Source organism: Bos indicus, chromosome 2 (genome assembly GCF_029378745.1).
Source record: "Bos indicus isolate NIAB-ARS_2022 breed Sahiwal x Tharparkar chromosome 2, NIAB-ARS_B.indTharparkar_mat_pri_1.0, whole genome shotgun sequence".
In the NCBI taxonomy this organism is placed as follows: Eukaryota; Metazoa; Chordata; class Mammalia; order Artiodactyla; family Bovidae; genus Bos; species Bos indicus.
Genome location: NC_091761.1, coordinates 5,381,702 through 5,403,583, shown reverse-complemented (window position 1 = coordinate 5,403,583; position 21,882 = coordinate 5,381,702). Strand labels below are relative to the sequence as shown.

The 21,882-nt window shown below is 42.0% G+C and overlaps 1 long non-coding RNA gene across 1 annotated transcript; it reads right to left on the bottom strand.

Moving 5' to 3' along the window:
• Positions 1 to 6,195: 6,195 nt before the first annotated feature.
• LOC139186656 (uncharacterized) lies at positions 6,196 to 10,446 on the bottom strand. The gene is made up of 2 exons (XR_011570327.1): positions 6,674 to 10,446; positions 6,196 to 6,584 (listed from the first exon to the last, which is right to left on the bottom strand). It is a non-coding gene; the product is annotated as an uncharacterized lncRNA (long non-coding RNA).
• Positions 10,447 to 21,882: the final 11,436 nt, after the last annotated feature.

Here is a 21,882-nt window from a genome sequence, read left to right as displayed (position 1 = left end):
TCCTCACTGAGCTATCCTCATTCTATTACTCTTTATATCCTTAATTAACGTTTTAAGCAATTGTTTCCTGATCTTCGCCTACGCCGTCTCTCCTTCGAATACCCTGGATCAGCCGGGGCTGGACTCCGGCAGGGCTTTGATTCCCCCACAAAAATATATCATTATGTATAGTCAAAGAGTCGGACACAACTGAGCGACTGAACTGAACTGAACTGAACTGAACTGAATCCTAAAGGAAATCAACCCTGAATATCCACTGGAAGGACTAATGCTGAAGCTGAAGCTCCAATACTTTGGCCACCTGATGCAAAGAGCCGACTCATTGGAAAAGACTCTGATGCTGGGAAAGATTGAGGGGAGGAGGACAACAGAGGATAAGATGGTTGGATGGCATCATCAACTCAATGGATATGAATTTGAGCAAACTCCAGGAGATAGTGAAGGACAGGAAGCCTAACGTGCTGCAGTCCATAGAATTGCAAATAGCCAGACATGACTTAGCGACTGAACAACAAAATTAGTCCCTAAGGAGGAACTAGGACACTGCTTTATCTTTGCATTATTGTTTGACTACCTTTTCTCTGTTCCTGCATTCCTTTGTTGCCTTAAGAGAGTTGATTACTAGGATCTGTTCCAGGTCAAGCACCGTGGCCAGGCTTAGATTCCAAAATGGCTTCTCTTACGTCAAGAAAGCCATGCCTTGTTCTTTCTCCCAGGACCCCCTAACTTACCTGCTTACAGTGCTTTCCGAGGGGTGGGGGCCGGCCCCACCCTGTCCACGTCAGTCAGCGTGCAGGGTGCTCTCCCCTCGCCCTCCTCTTCAGGGCACCTCATTCCAACTCACAGAGCAAGTGTGCCAGGAGAGGTCCTGACTCTCCCCACCCCAGAGGGGAAGACCGCCAGGTGAAGAGGCCCTGGAGAGTGAGGCCTGGGTCGGGGCCTGTCCAGCATTCGCGGCAGACTCAGGCCCGGGTAAAGTTCCAGCACGGGTTTTAGTGCTTGAGAGGGTGTAAGTGAGGGGACAGCTCTGTATGCCCCCGAGGGGGCAGTGGAGTGGGAGTCTCCCCAGACCCTGCCTCCCCAGCTGGCCTGGGGGCTCTTGTTCTCTGCGTGTGGGCACTCCCAGGGAGGGTGGGCAACCCAGCAAACACCTCGAGGCCTCAGTCTCCACGCTCACTGTGAGAAATCCAAGTTGCTGCGCAGGCGACCTGCAGTCTTTCTTCTTACACGGCCCAGACGGCGCTCCTCCATCTACATCTGCCCTGTCTCCTGTCTCAGGCTCCATTTCCAGCTTGCCCCCTGAGCACTGTCTTGGCCTTGCTTTCCTTCTGGACTTTACGGCACGAAATGAGCGCAGCCTTCCACTGAGACACTTCCAATAGTAAGGGGAGGGAGGAGGGGCTCTGTGGTGTTTCAGCTCTAAAGAGGCCCCTCATCCTGTGACAGAGTTAATGCAAAACAATAACAAACAAACAAAAAAATCCATGATACACAAAATATAAAAATTTCCATTAAAGACAGGATCAATATTACTGATTTTCCTTTTTGCCTCAGCAACAATATGATTTGGCACTAATGTTGTCTTTATTTAACACTTCAATATTTTTTTAGTTCATCTTGGAAATTTGACCTTAATTTTTATTATTTTTAACATTGCGTTAAAATAATACATTTCTTGGTTCCTGAGTTTTGGAGTGCCGTTTTAAATTTTGCACCCAAGGCAACTCCCCATTGCCTCACCCTAGTGCCAGCCCTGCCCCCAAACTAACATGGACCTTCCGATGAAAGGGGCTCTAGACCAAGCCATTCCCTGCCACGTTTTGTGTAAGAGGGATAACAAATCAACCTGAACCATGAACAATTAAGACAGTTTTGGGAGAGGAGATCAGAGAGAGAGAGAGAGAGAGAGAGAAAGTCACCGAGGGAAGTGGAGAAGATGCAAATATTAAAGAGAAGAGCAAGGACTGGGGCCAAGCCTATGACTTCAGAAGCTCATGCAAAGGACTCCCGGCCCGCGGTACAGCCTTGCCCTGATCTGAAAGCTTTCCCTTCAGACTGGTAATACTTGTAATCAGCCAGACACAATAACAGGAACATTTGTTGTTCTTGTTGTTTAGTCACCAAGTCATGTCCGACTCCTTGCAACACCATGGACTGTAGCCCACCAGGCTCTTCTGTCAATGGGATTTTCCAGGCAAGAATACTGGAGTGGCTTGCCATTTCCTACACCAGGGGATCTTTCCAACCCAGGGATCGAACCCTCATCTTCTGCAATGGCAGGCATAGTGAGTAATTTAATAGCTTCCAAAAACAAACCCCCTGTTTATCTTGGATGCCCTAAGGAATGGAAATGATCTCCATGGGGGCCAAGAGCACGTAGAAAACTTTTAAATACAAACTCATTCTGAGGACGGAAGCCTTGCTCACCTTCCCCACTGTCATCAGCTGGGAGAACAAAAGCCATAGTGTACAAAAAGGTCGCCTTCTGTGCTCAGGGTCACCAAGTGTCCCAGCTTCCACAGCATTGTCCCATTTGGATGTACTGTCCCTCTGTAATTATAAATATCATACCCTGTCACTCTTAAATCTGGCCCAGCTTGGACCAATGACCTATGTGAGTTACCTTATCCACACATAATGGCTGCATGAGTTGTGTGAGCCTCAAAGCAACCCTTCGAGGCAAACAGAACAAGTAAAATTATCTGTTTTATAGAGGAAGAGACTGAGGGTCAGTGAGGTTATGATCCTATTCACAGGACTCTTAAGCAGAGGAGCCGGTATCTGAACATTGGTCCACTGCACCAGGTAACCAGTACTCAGGTTCAAGGGACAACTTAAAGCCAAGAAACTTCAAAACCAGGTCAGAACTGCCACAAATGTCAATCCAGAAATACACCCTAAGGTACCAATGACATGTATGGCTCCTGAGATTTGCAAATAAGAAAAATGAGGCAATGGTAGCTCAGTTCAGTTCAGTCACTCAGTTCAGTTCAGTCGCTCTTTGCAACCCCATGAATTGCAGCACGCCAGGCCTCCCTGTCCATCACCAACTCCCGGAGTTCACTCAAACTCATGTCCATTGAGTCGATGATGCCATCCAGCCATCTCATCCTCTGTCATCCCCTTCTCCTTCTGCCCCCAATACCTCCCAGCATCAGAGTCTTTTCCAATGAGTCAACTCTTTGCATGAGGTGGCCAAAGTATTGGAATTTCAGTTTTAGCAACAGTCCTTCCAAAGAACACCCAGGACTGATCTCCTTTAGAATATACTGGTTGGATCTCCTTGCAATCCAAGGGACTCTCAAGAGTCTTCTCCAACACCACAGTTCAAAAGCATCAGTTCTTTGGCACTCAGCTTTCTTCACAGTCCAAATCTCACATACATACATGACCACTGGAAAAACCATAGCCTTGACTAGACAGACCTTTGTTGGCAAAGTAATGTCTCTGCTTTTGAATATGTTATCTAGGTTGGTCATAACTTTCCTTCCAAGGAGTAAGCGTCTTTTAATTTCATGGTTGCAATCACCATCTGCAGTGATTTTGGAGCCCCCCAAAATAAAGTCTGATGTGAATTTAGTTTGTCAGAATCCCATGGTCCCACAAATGGCAACCATCCTGTTTTCCAAGAGTTAGTTTGGTGATAATCAACCAGACACGCTCTCTTTCTCCTAAAGTTTGTATTCTAGGCTGGTACTAATTAACTCCCTTCTTGGCCAAGCCTGTTTTCCTCAGTGGAATAGAGTTAGTGCAGAGAATAAGACAAGATAAGGCAGGAGCAGTGGGCAAGTGTCAGACCACAACAGACCTTGAAGGACTTGATAGAAGCTATAGTTCCTAAAGGTGAGAGCAATGGACAGCTACTGAGGAACTGTTCCCAGAGGGGTGATGTAAAGAGATCTGTGGCTTTGGAAGTCTGTAGCAGACAGAAATGGAACAAAAGGGCAGGCTGGAAATAGAGCAGAAACTGATCAGACTTGGTTATGATTGACTCTGGGAGGGAGGAGAAGGAAAGAGAAGGAGGTAAAAATATTTTTAGACTCCCCCTTCTGGATGGAGAGGATGTCCGTCACTGAAGGAGGAGCAGGTTTTGGGGGGGCCTCAAGCTCTGTATTTTGTCATATGTGCTGGGTCCGATCTGAGGTGCATTTGAGAGATCCGTAACAGCAGATCAGGTGGGCACATTTATGTGTAAAGCTCAGAAGAGAAGTCTGGGCTGGAGGTGAAAAGGAATGGCTACTCAATAGTCACTGCACCTGTAGCAGCTCCCAGGATGCAAGTTCACTCAAGGCCATGGCCTCCAGTGGGGCTGGAGTGAGACTAGAGTCATGCTGATTCCTTTGCCCAAAGAATTGTGTAATGTTGCTTGGAATTTAAAGAAGTTATTACCCACCAAAATGTAAATTGGTGCAGCCACTATGGAAAACAGTATGGAGGTTCCTCAAAAAACTAAAAATAGAATTGCTGTATGATCTAGCAATCCCACTCCTGGGCCTGTATCTGGAGAAAATTACAATTCAAAGATACATGCACCCCAATTGTTCATAGCAGCATTATTTACAATAGTCTAGACATGAAAGTGAAAGTCACTCAGTTGTGTCCGACTCTTTGTGATCCCATGGACTATATAGTCCATGGAATTCTCCAAGCCAGAATACTAGAGTAGGTAGCCATTTCCTTCTCCAAGGATCTTCCTGACCCAGGGATTGAACCCAGATCTCCTGCATTGCAGGCAGATTCTTTACCAGCTGAGCCACCAGGGAAGCCCAGACAAGGCATGGAAGCAACCTAAATAGCCATTAACAGATGAATGGATAAAGAAGGTGTGGTACATATACAGTGGAATACTATTTGGTCATTAAAAAGAATGAAATAATGCCATTTGCAGCTACATGGGCAGTCCTAGAAATGATAATAGTAAGTGAAGGGAGAAAGACAAATACCATATGATACCACTTATATATCGAATCTAAAATCTGACACAAGTGAATTTACAGACAGACTCACAGACATAGAGAACAGACTGCTGGCGGTGGGGAAGAGGGTGAAGGAGGGAGGGACCGGGATTTTGGGGTTAGCAGATGCAAAGTATCACATACAGAATGGATCAACAACAACATCCTACTGTGTGGCACAGGGAGCTGTATTCAGCACCCTGTGATGAACCACAAGGGAAAGGAAGATGAAAACGAATGTGTCTATGTGTAACTGAGTCACTTTGCTGTGCAACAGAAATTAACACGTTGTAAATCAACTATAGTCAATAAAATTAATTTTTTGAAAAAATTTACCCACCAAAACAAGCACTTCAGATACCCTCTCTTTGCTCAAACTGTTTAGTCTTTCTGGGCTATAGTAACTATTTCCACAACACCTCTCAGAGCTGTCCAGACCCCTCCAGCCCTACTTTCTCTCTTTTGGAAATTCCTTCAGTAGAGTTTGTTTTATAAGTACTTTCAATGAAGCTGGGAGCTTGAGGAAGTTCTGGAAGCAGGGTACACACCCAGCCTGTCTCATTCAGGGTAGAGTCTTCACCCAGGGCCTCTCAGGGCCAGCTTACAACTGCTTTGGGTTTGCAGCATCAGTTCATTTACTCCTTGCTATCTCCTGGGAGACCACTAATCCCCCATTTGACAGATAGGAAGTCAAGGCACTTCCCTGGGACACAGCTGGCAAGGAAACAGCTCACACTGGGACCCAGCACCTGGGACAGGAGATGAGTGAATCTTGGAGAAACGGCCCTTTGTAGCCACTTGGCAGTGGCCAGGAAGCAAAAATGTAGGACTTTGGCTTTGTTTTCAAAAGGAATTTTTCCACTTTCATTTTCAAAGGGAATTTTTTAGAATTCTTACATGTAAAGTCGTGAGCACTCAAGCTGTTACTCAAAAATACTGACACCAAAAGGAAAAAAAGTCCACTAAAAGTGAACTTGCTTAAAACAGAAACTAAAATTTAGAGGAAATATTAGGAAAAAAGTCTTCTAGTTAGATTTAATTTGAAAAAATAAAGCTAAAAATTATAAAAATAAAATTATTTCATTTTATCTCAAATAAAACCTAGTTTACAATCACAATGACTCCTTCTGAGGATTTTTTTTTTTTTTTTTTACTTTTTATTCTGAAAAATTTCAAGCAGAACAGTAAACAGACTGGAATAACAAAACTCCATGTATCCATTACCTAGACTGAATCATGGTTGACATTATTTTATGTTTACTTTTATTGGCAAAGGTATTTTGAGGTCAGTTACAGGTATTGTAACATTTTGATGTGAATCTTTTTAAACAATGACATCTACCTACATAGACACAAAGCCATCATCACACCTAAGAAAATCAACAAAAATTTCCTAGTATCATCTTATAACCAGAACACGTTTAAAGACCTCCCTTTTATACCTCCCCCAAACGTCTTGCAGTTGGTTTGTTGAAATAAAGATCCAATCAAGAACCACTTGTGGACAGGAGAACAAGGTGGAGGAGGAGTCGGTGCACGTGGAGCACATCTCTCTCCACGGATACATCAGGAATACAGCTTCAGACTCAGAAGTGCTGCAGAACACCAGCTGAGAGCAGACAGGAGTGCCTGAACAGTGGAAAAGAATATATAGAACTACACCAAACTCAGGAGGATGAAAGAACTAGGGGGAAACCAGGAGTGTTAGTAGGACTGACCTGCCCTTGGCGGGTGCGGGAACTGAAGCTGGCATCGGATCCCACATCAGGGCAATTGTCTGAGGCAGAGGAGAAACATATAAGGCTGAGAGTGAAACAGCTGCTCCGTGGCAGCCTAAATGGAAGGAAAATAAGATATTCCTTGCCACAGCCGGGGATAGGGATGCAGTTCCCCTAGAAGGCGCAGCAGCTGGGAACTGGAATTTATATTAAAAAGCAGAGACATTACTTTGCCAACAAAGGTCCGTCTAGTCCAGGCTATGGTTTTTCCAGTAGTCATGTATGGATGTGAGAGTTGGACTATAAAGAAGGCTGAGCACCAAAGAATTGATGCTTTTGAACTGTGGTGTTGGAGAAGACTCTTGAGAGTCCCTTGGACTGCAAGGAGATCCAACCAGTCCATCCTAAAGGAAATCAGTGCTGAATATTCATTGGAAGGACTGATGTTGAAGCCGAAACTCCAATAATTTGGCCACCTGATGTGCAGAACTGACTCATTGGAAAAGACCCTGATGCTGGGAAAGATTGAGGGCAGGAGGAGAAGGGGATGACAGAGGATGAGATGGTTGGATGGCATCACCGATTCAATGGACATGAGTTTGAGTAAGCTGTGGGAGTTGGTGATGGACAGGAGAGCCTGGTGTGCTGTAGTGAATGGGGTCGCAAAGAGTCGGACATGACTGAGCAACAGAACTGAACTACCCAGGAAAATGGAATATCACTCCATCTCTTTATGTCATCTTTGATTTCTTTCATTAGTGTCTTAAAATTTTCTGTGTACAGTTCTTTTGTCTCCTTAGATAAGTTTATTTCTAGATATTTAATTTTTTTTGTTGCCATGGTAAATGGGATTGATTCCTTAATTTCTCTTTCTGATTTTTCATTGTTAGTATATAGAAATGCAAGTGATTTCTGTGTATTAATTTCATATCCTGCAACTTTGCTAAATTCACTGATTAGCTCTAGTGACTTTCTGATACTATCTTTAGGGTTTTCTTCATACAGTATCACATCATCTGCAAACAGTGAGAGCTTTACTTCTTTTCCGATCTGGATTCCTTTATTTCTTTTTCTTCTCAGATTGCTGTAGCTAGGACTTCCAGAACTATGTTGAATAATAGTGGTGAAAGTGGACACCCTTGTCTTGTTCCTGATCTTAGGGGGAATGCTTTCATATTTTCAGCATTGAGAATAATGTTTGCTGTAGGCTTAACATATCTGGCCTTTACTATGTTGAGGTAGGTTCCTTCTATGCCCATTTTTTTATGAGTTTTAATCATAAATGGGAGCTGAATTTTGTCAAAGGCTTTTTCTGCATCTATTGAGACTATCATATGGTTTTTATCTTTCAATTTGCTAATATGGTATATCACATTAATTCAGTTCATTTCAGTCGCTCAGTTGTGTCCAAATCTTTGCAACCCCATGGACTGCAGCATGCCAAGCTCCCCTGTCCATCACCAACTCCAGGAGCTTATTCAAACTCATGTCCATTGACTGGGTGATTCCATGCATCCTCTGTCATCCCCTTTTCCTCCCGCCTTCAATCTTTCCCAGCATTAAGGTCTTTTCAAATGAGTCAGCTCTTCCCATCTGGTGGCCAAAGTATTGGAGTTTCAGCTTCAGCATCAGTCCTTCCATTGAATATTCAGGGATTGATTCAATTCAGTGTGAATCAATCACATTGATTGATTTGTATATTTTGAAGAATCCTTGCATCCCTGGATTATACCAAACTTGATCATGGTGTATGAGCTTTATGATGTGTGCTGAATTCTGTTTGCTAAAATTTTGTTGAGGATTTCTGCATCCATGTTCATCAGTGATATTGGCCTGTAGTCTTCTTTTTTTGTGTTGTCTTTCTCTGTTTTTGTTTCAGGGGATGGTGGCCTCATAGAATGAGTTTGGAAGTGTTCCTTCCTCTGCAATTTTTTGAAAGAGTTTTAGAAGGATAAGCATTAGCGCTTCTCTAAATGTTTGACAGAATTCTCCTGTGAAGCCATCTGGTCCTGGGCTTTTGGGGGTTTTTTTGCAAGATTTTTTATCACAGCTTCAATTTCAGTGCTTGTAATTGGGTTGTTCATAATTTCTGTTTCTTCCTGGTTTAGCCTTGGAAGATTGAACTTTTCTAAGAAGCTGTCCATCTCTTCCAGGTTATTGATTTTATTGCCATATATTTTGAATGAGATCCTTGCTGGGTACAGTAATCTTTCCCTTTCAGGACTTTAAATATATCCTGCCATTCCTTCTGGCCTGCAGAGTTTCTGCTGAAAGATCAGCTGTTAAACGTATGGAGTTTCCCTTGGATGTTATTGTTGCTTTTCCCTTTCTGCTTTTAATATTCTGTTTTTGTGTGTTTGGTCTTTGTTAGTTTGATTAGTATGTGTCTTGGCGTGTTTCTCCTTGGGTTTATCCTGAATGGGACTCTTTGCGCCTCTTGAACTTGACTATTTCCTTTTCCATGTTGGGGAAATTTTTAACTATAATCTCTTCAAATTTTTTCTCATACCTTTTCTTTTTCTCTTCTTCCGGGACCCCTATAATTCAAATGTTGGTGCATTTGATATTGTCCCAGAGGTCTCTGAGACTACCCTCAGTTTTTTTTATTCTTTTTAGTTCATTCTGCTCTTCAGAAGTTATTTCCACCATTTTATCTTCCAGCTTACTGATTCATTCTTCTGCTTCAGATATTCTGCTGTTGATTCCTTGTAGAGTATTTTTAATTTCAGTAATTGTGTTGTTTGTATGTTTATTTTTTATTTCTTCTAGGTCTTTGTTAATTGATTCTTGCATTTTCTCCATTCTGTTTGCATGGTTTTTGATAATCTTTACTATTATTATTCTGAATTCTTTTTCAGTTAGTTTGCCTATTTCCTCTACATTTATTTGAATTTCTGTGTTTCTAGTTTGTTCCTTCATTTGTCTAGTATTTCTCTGCCTTTTCATTATTCATTTTCAACTTATTCTGTTTGAGATCTCCTTTTCCCATGCTTCAGGGTTGAATTCTTCCTTCCTTTTGGTTTCTACCCTCCTAAGGTTGGTCCAGTGGTTTGTGTAAGCTTCGTATAGGGTGAGATTTGTGCTGAGTTTTTTTGTTTTGCTTTGTTTTTCCTCTGATGGTCAAGGCTAAGTGAGGTGGTAATCCTATCTGGTGATGATTTGGTTTGTATTTTTGTTTTGTTTGTTGTTTAGATGAGATGTCCTGCACAGGGTGCTACTGGTGGTTGGGTGATGTTGGGTCTTGTATTCAAGTGGTTTCCAAAACAATCCAACAAAAATAAAGTACAGTAGATTGACCCAGCAAACAAAGGAAATAAAAAATTATATCTACCAGTTAAGAACAAAACTAACTAAAGCACAAACTGGAAAACAAAACTAAAGCAAGGTGCCAAGTGGGAAATAAAGCAATGAACACAAAACCAACAAATATTTTGAGAGGAAAGGAAAGAAAGAATTAATATGCAAAGTTAAATAGAGGTAGATAAAGAAGATTTGTATACATCAAAGATTAATTGCAAGGGCAAAGAACAGTAGGAAAAGCAAAAAAAAATAAATGTAGAAAAAAATATAAGTTTAAAAAATTAAAATTAAGAGGGGAAAAAAAGGAAGAATTTAAAAAAAAGAAAAAGGAAAACTCCACAGAACTGCAAAAGCCCAACATAGAGGCAGAAGTTTATAACAACAATAAAAAATGTGGCTGAGAAAAGAAAAAGCTCAGAAGCTTAAGTAGATTTCATAGTGCCAATAAAATCGACAACTACAACGGGGGGGGGGGGGGGGGGGGGGAATCCAAATGAATCTACAGAACAAGTCAAAACATAAGAATAATGAATGTTTTTCTTGAGTCACTGCTGTCAGAGTCCTTTCCCTCGCTGGGAGTCACAGTCCAGCTCACCTCCCTAAGACGCCCTCCAACACTGTGCTGCTGTGGGGGCAGCTCAGAGTCTAATCTGGTCCTACTCCTGTGTGTTCTTGCCTCCAATGTCACAGCTATCAGAACTAGTGTATTTTCTTTTGTGGGAGCTCTCAATGACCTTTTATATAGTCCACAGACATAGAGTTTGCCTAGTTGATCGTGTGGATTTAATCTGCAGTTTGTACAGCTGATGGGAAGGTTTTGGGTCTTCTTCCTTAGCCACACTGCCCCTGGGTTTCAACTGTGGTTTTACTTCCACCTCTGCATGTGGGTTGTCCACTGGGATTTGCTTCTGAGGCTGCCCTGAAGGACTTGGGTCTGCCCCAGTGAGGATCAGATGTGGAGGTGGTGCAGCAGCTTGGGTAGCAGGGATTTTGGCAGCTCTCAGGAGAGTTGGCAGCTAGGGCAGCAGGAAATATAGTGCTCTAGAAGGGTATGGCAACCAGTATTGGCCAATACACTCCAGGATTCTTGCCTGGAGAAGCCCCCTGATGGAAAAGCCTGGCAGGCCACAGTTCACAGGGTTGGACATGACCAAAGTGACCCTATCTGCATAGATGCAAGACTTTTTTTTTTTGGCCTGTGGCAGCTCTGCCCCAGTGAGAGTTGAGTGTGAAGGTGGCTCAGCTGCTTGGCTTGTGAGGATCCTGGCAATGCCAAGTGTGCAGGCACACGGACTGCCTCCACTGCAGGAGTTATGGCCCCATCAGAGTCTTTTCAAGCCTCTTGTAGCTGGTGATCAGAAGGCCTCTTTGGCTACTCTTTCTCTGTAGCTGCTCCCATTCAGGCACTTGGAGGGCTCCCTTGCCTGGGGTCCTTCGCTGTTGTTCGATGCATCAGGCACATAGAGGGGCACCCCCTGGCTGGGGTCTTCTCTGTAGATTGGCAGGTCAGGGACTTAAATGGGGCACCCTGGGTGGGGGTCCTACTCTGTAGTTCAGTGCCTCAGGCATTTTATGGGCCAGCCTTTCTATTGTTCAGCTTCCCATTCTGGCCTGTGGGGAGAGAGAGACTATGGTGATGGCTCCACCCCCTATGCATTGTCGTTTTTCTTCCAAGGAGCAAGTGTCTTTTAATTTCATGGCTCTAGTCACCATCTGCAGTGATTTTGGAGCCCCCCAAAATAAAGTTTCTCACTGTTTCCATTTATTCCCCATCTATTTGTCATGAAGTGATGGGACTAGATGCAATGATCTTAGTTAATCAAGCTGATCACATGGACCACAGCCTTGTCTAATTCAATGAAACTATGAACCATGCCATGTAGGCCCACCCAGAATGGACAGGTCATGGTGGAGTGTTCTGACAAAACGTGGTCCACTGGAGAAGGGAATGGCAAGCCACTTCAGTATTTTTGCCTTGAGAACCCCATGAACAATATGAAAAGGCAAAGAGATAGGATACTGAAAGATGAACTCACCAGGTCAGTAGGTGCCCAATATGCTACTGGAGAAGAGTGGAGAAATAACTCCAGAAAGGATGAAAAGACAGAGCCAAAGCAAAAACAACACCCAGTTTTGGATGTGACTGATGATGGAAGTAAAGTCAATGCTGTAAAGAACAATATTGCATAGGAAGCTGGAATGTTGGGTCCATGAATCAAGGTAAATTGAAAGTGGTTTAACAGGAGATAGCAAGAGTGAACATCAACATTTTAGGAATCAGTGAACTAAAATGGAGTGGAATGGGTGAATTTAACTCAGATGACGATTATATCTACTACTGTGGGTAAAAATCCCTTAGAAGAAATGGAGTAGCCATCATAGTCAACAAAAGAGTCCAAAATGCAGTACTTGTATGCAGTTTCAAAAACAACAGAATGATCTCTGTTCATTTCCAAGGCAAACCATTCAATATTACAGCAATCCAAGTCTATGCCCAGATCAGTAATGCTGAAGAAGCTGAACTTGAGTGGTTCTATGAAGACCTACAAGACCTTCTAGAACTAGTACCCAAAAAAGATGTCCTTTTCATCATAGGGGACTGGAATGCAAAAGCAGGAAGTCAAGAGACCCTGGAGTAATGGACAAATTTGGCCTTGGAGTACAAAATGAAGCAGGGCAAAGGCTAGTAGAGTTTTGCCAAGAGAACACACTGGTCATAGCAAACACCCTCCTCCAACAACATAGGAGAAGACTCTACACATGGACATCACCAGATGGTCAACACTGAAATCAGATTGTTCCTACGTAGGAAGAATCAATATTGTGTAAATGACTATACTACCAAATGCAATCTACAGATTCAATGTGATCCCGACCAAATTCAGTTCAGTTGCTCAATCATGTCTGACTCTTTGTGACCCCATGAACCACAGCACGCCAGGCCTCCTGTCCATCACCAATGCCCAGAGTCCATCCAAACCCATGTCCATTGTGTTGGTGATGCCATCCGACCATCCATCCTCTGTCATCCCCATCTCCTGCCCTCAATCTTTCCCAGCATCAGGGTCTTTTCAAATGAGTCAGCTCTTCACATCAGGTGGCCAAAGTACTGGAGTTTCAGCTTCAACATCAGTCCTTCCAATGAACACCCAGGACTGGTCTCCTTTAGGATGGACTGGTTGGGTCTCCTTGCAGGCCAAGGGACTCTCAAGAGTCTTCTCCAAAACCACAGTTCAGAAGGATCAATTCTTCAGCACTCAGCTTTCTTTATAGTCCAATTTGCACATCCATACATGACCACTGGAAAAACCATAGCCTTGACTAGACGGACCTTTGTTGGCAAAGTAATGTCTCTACTTTTTAATATGCTGCCTAGGTTGGTCATAACTTTCCTTCCAAGAAGTAAGCGTCTTTTAATTTAATGGCTGCAATCACTATCTGCAGTGATTTTGGAGTCCAGAAAAATAAAGTCTGACACTGTTTCCACTGTTTCCCCATCTATTTTCCATGAAGTGATGGGACCAGATGCCATGATCTTAGTTTTCTGAACGTTGATCTTTAAAGTCAACCTTTTCACTCTCCTCTTTCACTTTCCTCAAGAGGCTTTTTAGTTCCTCTTCACTTTCTGCCATAAGGGTGGTGTCATTTGCATACCTGAGGTGATTGATATTTCTCCCAGCAATCTTGATTCCAGCTTGTGCTTCTTCCAGTCCAGCATTTCTCATGATGTACTTTGCATAGAAGTTAAATAAGCAGGGTGACAATATACAGCCTTGACGTACTCCTTTTCCTATTTGGAACCAGTCTGTTGTTCCATGTCCAGTTCTAACTGTTGCTTCCTGACCTGCATACAGGTTTCTCAAGAGGCAGGTCAGGTGGTCTGGTATTCCCATCTCTTTCAGAATTTTCCACAGTTTATTGTGATCCACATAGTCAAAGGCTTTGGCAGAGTCAATAAAGCAGAAATAGATGTTTTTCTGGAACTCTCTTTCTTTTTCCATGATCCAGCAGATGTTGGCAATTTGATTTCTGGTTCCTCTGCCTTTTCTAAAACTAGCTTGAATATCTGGAAGTTCACGGTTCACATATTGTTGAAGCCTGGCTTGGAGAATTTGGGGCACTACTTTACTAGCGTGTGAGATGAGTGTAATTGTGCAGTAGTTTGAGCATTCTTTGGCATTGCCTTTCTTTGGGATTGGAATGAAAACTGACCTTTTCCAGTCCTGTGGCCACTGCTGACTTTTCCAAATTTGCTGGCATATTGAGTGTAGCACTTTCACAGCATCATCTTTCAGGATTTGAAACAGCTCAACTGGAATTCCATCACCTCCACTAGCTTTGTTCATAGTGATACTTCCTAGTGAAGTGAAGTTGCTCAGTTGCATCCGACAATTTGCAACCCCATGGACTGTAGCCTACCAGGCTTCTCCATCCATGGGATTCTCCAGGCAAGAATACTGGAGTGGGCTGCCATTTCCTTCTCCAGGAGATCTTCCTGACCCAGGAATTGAACCCAGGTCTCCCGCACTGTAGGCAGACGCTTTACCGTCTGAGCCACCAGGGATGCTTCCTAAGGCCCTAACTCCCTATCAAATTACCAATGGCATTTTTCACAGAACTAGAACAAAAAATTTCACAATTCATGTGGAAACACAAAAGACCCTGAAGAGCCAAATCAGTCTTAAGAAAGAGGAGTGGAGCTAGAGGAATCAACCTTCCTGACTTTATATTATAGTACAAAGCTATAGTCATCAAGACAGTGTGGTACTGGCACAAAAACAGAAATATAGACCCATTGTTCCATTGAACAAGATAGAAAGCCCAGAAATAAACCCATGCACAGTTTGGTACCTTATTTTTGATAAAGAAGGCAGTAATACACTATGGGGCAAATTCAATAAGCCTCTTCAATGAGTGGTGCTGGGAAAACTGGACAGCTACATGTAAAAGAATGAAATCAGAGCACTTCTTAAGACCATACACAAAGATAAACTCAAAATGGATTAAAGACCTAAATGTAAGACCAGAAACTATAAAACTCTTAGAGGAAAACATAGGCAGAATGCTCGATGACATAAATCAAAGCAAGATCCTCTATGACCCACCTCCTAGAGTAATGGAAATAAAAACAGAAGTAAACAAGTGGGACCCGATTAAACGTAAAAGCTTTTGCACAGCAGAGGAAACTATAAGCAAGGTGAAAAGGCAACCCTCAGAATAGGAGAAAATAATAGCAAATGAAACAACTGACAAAAGATTAATTTCCAAAATATACAAGCAGCTCATACAACTCAATGCCAGAAAAACAAACAACCCAATCAAAAAGTGGGGAAAAGACCTAAACAAACTTTTAGGTCTGTATGTTTTCCAAAGAAGACATACAGATGGTTAACAAATGCATGAAAAGATGATCAACGTCACTCATTATTAGAGAAATGCAAATCAAAACTACAATGAGATATCACCTCACACCAGTCAGAATGGCCATCACCCAAAAGTCCACAAACAATAAATGCTGGAGAGGATGTGGAGAAAAGTGAACGCTCTTGCACTGTTGATAGGAATGTAAATGGATACAGCCACTATGGAAGACGGTATGGACATTCCTTAACAAACTAGGAATAAAACCACCATATGACCCAGCAATCCCACTCCTAGGCATATACCCTGAGGAAACCAAAATTGAAAAAGACACAGGTATCCCATTGTTCATTGCAACACTATTTACAATAGCTAGAACGTGGAAGCAACTTAGATATCCATCAACAGATGAATGGATAAAGAAGTTGTGGTTCATATACACAATGGAACATTACTCAGCCATAAAAAGGAACACCTTTGAGGGAGTTCTGATGAGGTGGATGAACCTAAAGCCTATTATACAGAGTGAAGTAAGTCAGAAAGAGAAAGATAAATATCGTATTCTAACACATATATATGGAATCTAGAAAAATGGTACTGAAGAATTTATTTACAGGGCAGCAATGGAGAAACAGACATAAAGAATAGACTTATGGACATGGGAAGAGGGGAGGAGAGGGTGAGATGTATGGAAAGAGTAACATGGAAACTTACATTACCATATGTAAAATAGATAGCCAACGGGAATGTGCTGTATGACTCAGGAAACTCAAACAGGGGCTCTGTATCAACCTAGAGGGGTGGGATGGGGTGGGAGATGTGAGAGAGGTTCAAAAGGGAGGGGATATATGTATACCTATGGCTGATTCATGTTGGGAATTGACAGAAAACAACAAAATTCTATAAAGCAATTATCCTTCAATTCAAAAATAAATAAATTAAAAAAAAGAAGAACCACTCATCACATGCAGCTGCAATGACTTCTAGGTATCTTGTAATCTAGATGTTGCCCTGTCCAAAATGGTAAACACTGGCCACATGTGGCTCTCTGAATTAATTGAAAATAAATAATAACAATGAAATAATATTTTAAAAGAAGCTCCTCAGTCCAGTGCTTAATAGTCGCATTTATATGAGAGAACATTCCCATCACCACAGAAATTTCTACTGGGCACTGCTAGTCTACTGCTCACTCTGTTATCTTTTTATATGTTATATTGACCTATATTGGGACATAGATGACCCTCGTTTCAGAGTTGTCTGTTGCTTTGTGGTGTCGTTTAATTTGTTCCTCTGCCCCCCGTTTTGCCTATAAACTACCAATTAGAGCTAAGAGCTCAGTTAAATTTAATTCTTAGAATCAGTAGGGTGGAGATGGGGGTGATTTGCCTACAAAGTGTGTGCTGACAGTATTGTCATGTGACTAGGCACACTTACCTTCATTCTGAACTTGTCCAGTACAATCATACACGATCCTAGAGTCATGCTTTTGATATTCAAATATTCAAATTGTTCTACTTACCATACATAGGAACTTTCCAAAGTCACATTTATAAAATTTTCCAGAGTCACATCTATAAAATTTGTATCTTCTGCACGTGTACATGCTCAACTGCTTCAGTTGCATCCGACTCTTTGGGACCCCATGGACTGTAGACTGCCAGGCTCATCTGTCCAGGGGATTCTCTAAGCAAAAATATTGGAGTGGGCTGCCATTTCCTTCTCCAGGGGATCTTCCTGACCCAGGGATTGAACTGTGTCTCCTACCCTGGCAGGTGAATCCTCTACTATGCACCACGTGGGGAGCCTAAATGGCAGGGGGCAGAAGCGAAACTTCTCAAACGGCTTTAGAAGCCTGACTCAGTGTCTTTTTGTGTGTTTTTCTGTCTGCGTGCTCTTCAGGGAAGACTACCTATCCCAAAGAAAGTGAACCTCAAGAAGGATGGCAAGACCAAGACTGCCTCCGTAACTCCACCTGGAAGCAATGAACTCCACTCCCCAAAAATCAGTCACCTCCACTTTTTTTAATTGCCTCCATTTGCATTACATATGGTACAATGGTATTGGTGAGGTCATGGTATCATATATGGGATTTTTTTTTTTTTCTGTGCAAATCATCAAGTACAAGAAGAAACTATGGGACTCTTCTTGGCTTTAGAGAATTTACAGTGGGCTAATAATTATCATCAAACCAGTTTTTAATCATTCTGACTCAAGTGAAAGTGCTCAGAATTTCACACTGTGAATACACAGTTACAACTCTTACAGGCACTATTTTCTTGCTCTATTTACACAGCGAAATACCTATCCTTTTTTTTTTTTTAATGGTTATCTATTTGGGAAAAAAAGAAACAAAGTAAAGGGAAAATAAAGATATTATTTGCTCGGCTCCAAAACCACTGCAGACAGCGACTTCAGCCACAAGATTAAAAGACGCTTACTCCTGGGAAGAAAAAATATGACAAACACAGACAACCTATTAAAAAGCAGATAACACGTTGCCGAAAAAAAGTCCATATAATGAAAGCTATGGTTTTTCCAGTAGTCATGTGCAGATGTGAGAATTGGACCATAAGGAAGACTGAGCATTGAAGAATTGATGCTTTCAAACTGTGGTGCTGGAGAAGACTCTTGAGAGTCCTTTGGCCTGTAAGGAGATCAAACTAGTCAATCCTAAAGGAAATCAACACTGAATATTCATTGGGAAGACTGATGCTAAAGCTGAAGCTCCAATACTTTGGCCACCTGATGAAAAGAGCTGCCTCATTGGAAAAGACCCTGATGGTGGAAAAGATTGAGGACAGGAGGAGAAGGGGATGACAGAGAATGAGATGGTTGCATGGTATCACCAACTCAATCAACATGAGTTTGAGCAAGCTCCAGGAGATGGTGAACGACAGGAAAGCCTGGCGTGCTCGGGGTGGAAAAGAATCAGAAACGACTTAGTGATCAGAAACGACTGAACAAAAACAATGGAAGCAAGACTTCTGTGAGTGCAGCTTGTTAAATAGTTTTTTCTTTGAACTTTAAATATTCTATATAATTTTTAAAATTGTAGTCACAAAAGAAAATTTCTCTTAAAATTTGAAAGTAAACCAAAATGAATTAGACTGACTGCATATGAAGTGTGGCTTAACCACATAAAGAAAACAGTTACTTGAAGTGGCTTTAAAACACAGCATTTTTGCTATATATCCCAAGAAGGAAATATTCTATGGATAATAAAAAGGAAAATTATGGGCTTTATTCAATAGTATTAATGTTTTTATTAAGTGATTATTTTGCTATAATTAGGAACCATAATTTTCACCATAAAAATCATACAGTATAAAATCAAGGAAGCTAGGCAAAAATCCCAGGCACCCAAAGCAAGTGCTCTGGGACAACCCAGGGATAGGGTGGGGAGGGAAGTGGGAGGGGCTTCAGGATGGGGGGACACTTGTATACCTGTGGTCAATTCATGTTGGTGTATGGCAAAAATCATCACAATATTGTAAAGCATTTATTCTACAATTAAAATAAATTAATTAAGAAATAAATCAGAAACAGCAGTATGAAATCATAGAGTATTTTTCTTTTAAAAAGTATCTGTTTCCTAGCTCCATCCACTAAAAAGGTCTAGAAGAAATGCCCATACACTATTAGTGAGTGCACTTATGGGGCTTCCCTTGTAGCTCAGCTGGTAACGAATCTGCCTGCAATGTAGGAGACTCCGATTCGATTCCTGGGTCAGGAAGATCCCCTGGAAAAGGGATAGGCTACCCACCCCAGTACTCTTGGACTCCTCTGGTGGCTCAGTCAGTAAAGAATCTGCCTGCCATGCGGGAGACCCCGCTTCGATTCCTGGGTCAGGAAGATCCCCTGGAGAAGGGGTAGGCTACCCGCCCCAGTACTCTTGGACTCCTCTGGTGGCTCAATCAGTAAAGAATCTGCTTGCAATGCGGGAGCCCTGGGTTCGATCTCTGGGAAGATCCCCTGGAGTAGGACACTGCACGGAGCACACTTATACCGAGGTCGTGGTCTCCAGACAGCATTTACTAGGGGTACTGACCAATTACAGGTCCAGGACTCAACATGTAAAAAGTGAGACTGAGTCATCTTGTAACGGAAAACAAGGGAAAAACTAAAAAATAGAACTACTGTATGATCCAGCAACCCCACTCCTGGGCCTATACCTGGAGAAAACTCTAATTTGAATAGATGCATGCACCCTAGTGTTCATAGCAGCAGTACTCACAATAGCCAAGACACAGAAGCAACTTAAATGGCCATCAATAGATGAATGGATAAAGAAGATGTGGTACATATATATAATGGAATATTACTCAGCCATAAAATAGAATGAAAAATGCCATTTGCAGCAATAAGGATGGGACTAGAGATGATCACACTAAGTGAAATAAATCAGAAAGAGAAGGACAAATATCATATGCTATCACTTACATGTGGAATCTTATAAATGATACAAATGAACTTATTAAGAAAACACAAATAGACTCACAGACATAGAAAAGAAACATGGCTATCAAAGGGGACAGGGGTTGGGGGAGATAAATTAGGCATTTGGGATTAGCAGATGCCAGCTACTATATATAAAACAAACAAGATCCTACTGTATACCACAGGAAACTATATTTAATATCTTTGTAATAAACTACTGTGCTGTTCAGTCGTTCAGTCGTGTCCAACTCTTTGCGATCCCATGGACTGCAGCACACCAGGCTTCGCTGTCCTTCACCGTCTCCTGGAGCTTGCTCAAACTCATGCCCATTGAGTCGGTGATGCCATTCAACCATCTCATCCCTGTCGTCCCCTTCTCTGTCTGCCTTCAACCTTTCCCAGCATTAGAGTCTTTTCCAATGAATTGGCTCTTCGCATCAGGGGGCCAAAGTATCAGAGCTTCAGCTTCAGCATCAGTCCTTCTAAAATGAATATTCAGGGTTGATTTCTTAAGATTGATTGGTTTAATCTCCTTGCAGTCCAAGGGACTCTCAAGAGTCTTCTCCAACACCACAGTTCAAGAGCATCAGTTCTTCGGTGCTCAGCTTTATGGTCCAACTCTCACACTCATACATGACCACTGGAAAAAACATAGCTTGGACTATACTGACTGTTGTTGGCAAAGTAACATCTAGGCTTTTTAATATGCTGTCTAGGTTTTTATAGCTTTTCTTCCAAGGAGCAAGTGTCTTTTAATTTCATGGTTGCAGTCACCATCTGCAGTGATTTTGGAGCCCAAGATAATAAAGTCTGTCACTGTTTCCATTGTTTCTCCATCTATCTGCCAGGAAGTGATGGGACCAGAGGCCATAATCTTCATTTTTTGAATGTTGAGTTTTAAGCCAACTTTTTCACTCTCTTCTTTCACCTTCATCAAGAGGCTTTTTAGTTCCTCTTTAGTTTCTGCCATAAGGGTGGTGTCATCTGTGCATCTGAGGTTATTGATATTTCTCCCAGCAATCTTGATTCCAGCTTGTGCTTCATCCAGCCTGGCATTTCGCATGATGCACTCTGCATATAAGTTAAACAAGCAGGGTAACAACATACAGACTGATGTACTCCTTTCCCAATTTGGAACCAGTTCCTTGTTCCATGTCCAGTTCTAACTGTTGCTTCTTGACCTGCTTACAGGTTTCATAGGAGGCAGGTAACATAGTTTGGTATTCCCATCTCTTTAAGAATTTTCCAGTTTGTTGTGATCCACATAGTTAAAATTTTTAGCATAGGCAGTGAGGCAGAAGTAGTTGTTTTTCTGGAATTCTCTTGCTTTTTCTATGATCCAGTGAATATTGGCAATTTGATCTCTGGTTCCTCTACCTTTTCTAAATCCAGCTTGAACATTTGGTAGTTCATGGTTCATATACTATTGAAACCTAGCTTGGAGAATTTTGAGCACTACTCTGCTAGTGTGTGAAATGAGTACAGTTGTATGGTAGTTTGAACATTCTTTGGCATTGCCTTTCTTCGGGACTGGAATAAAAACTGACCTTTTCCAGTCCTGTGGCCATTGCTGAGTTTTCCAAATTTGCTGGCGTATTGAGTGCAGCACTTCCACAGCATCATCTTTCAGGATTTGAAAGAGCTCAACTGGAATTCCATCACCTCCACTAGCTTTGCTCTTAATGATGCTTTCAAGGCCTACTTGACTTCACACTCCAGGATGTCTGGCTCTAAGTGAGTGATCACACCATTGTGGTTATCTGGGTCATGAAGATCTTTTTTGTATAGTTCTTCTGTGTATTGTTGCCACTTCTTCTTAATATCTTCTGCTTCTGTTAGGCCCATACCATTTCTGTCCTTTATTGTGCCCATCTTTGCATGAAATGTTCCCTTGGTATGTCTAATTTTCTTAAAGAGATCTCTAGATCCCATTCTACTGTTTTCCTCTATTTCTTTGCATTGTTCACTTAGAAAGGTTTTCTCATCTCTCCTTGCTATTCTTTGGAACTCTGCATTCAGATGGGTATATCTTTCCTTTTCTCCTTTGCCTTTTGCTTTTCTTTTCTCAGCTATTTGTAAGACCTCCTCAACAACCATTTTGCCTTTTT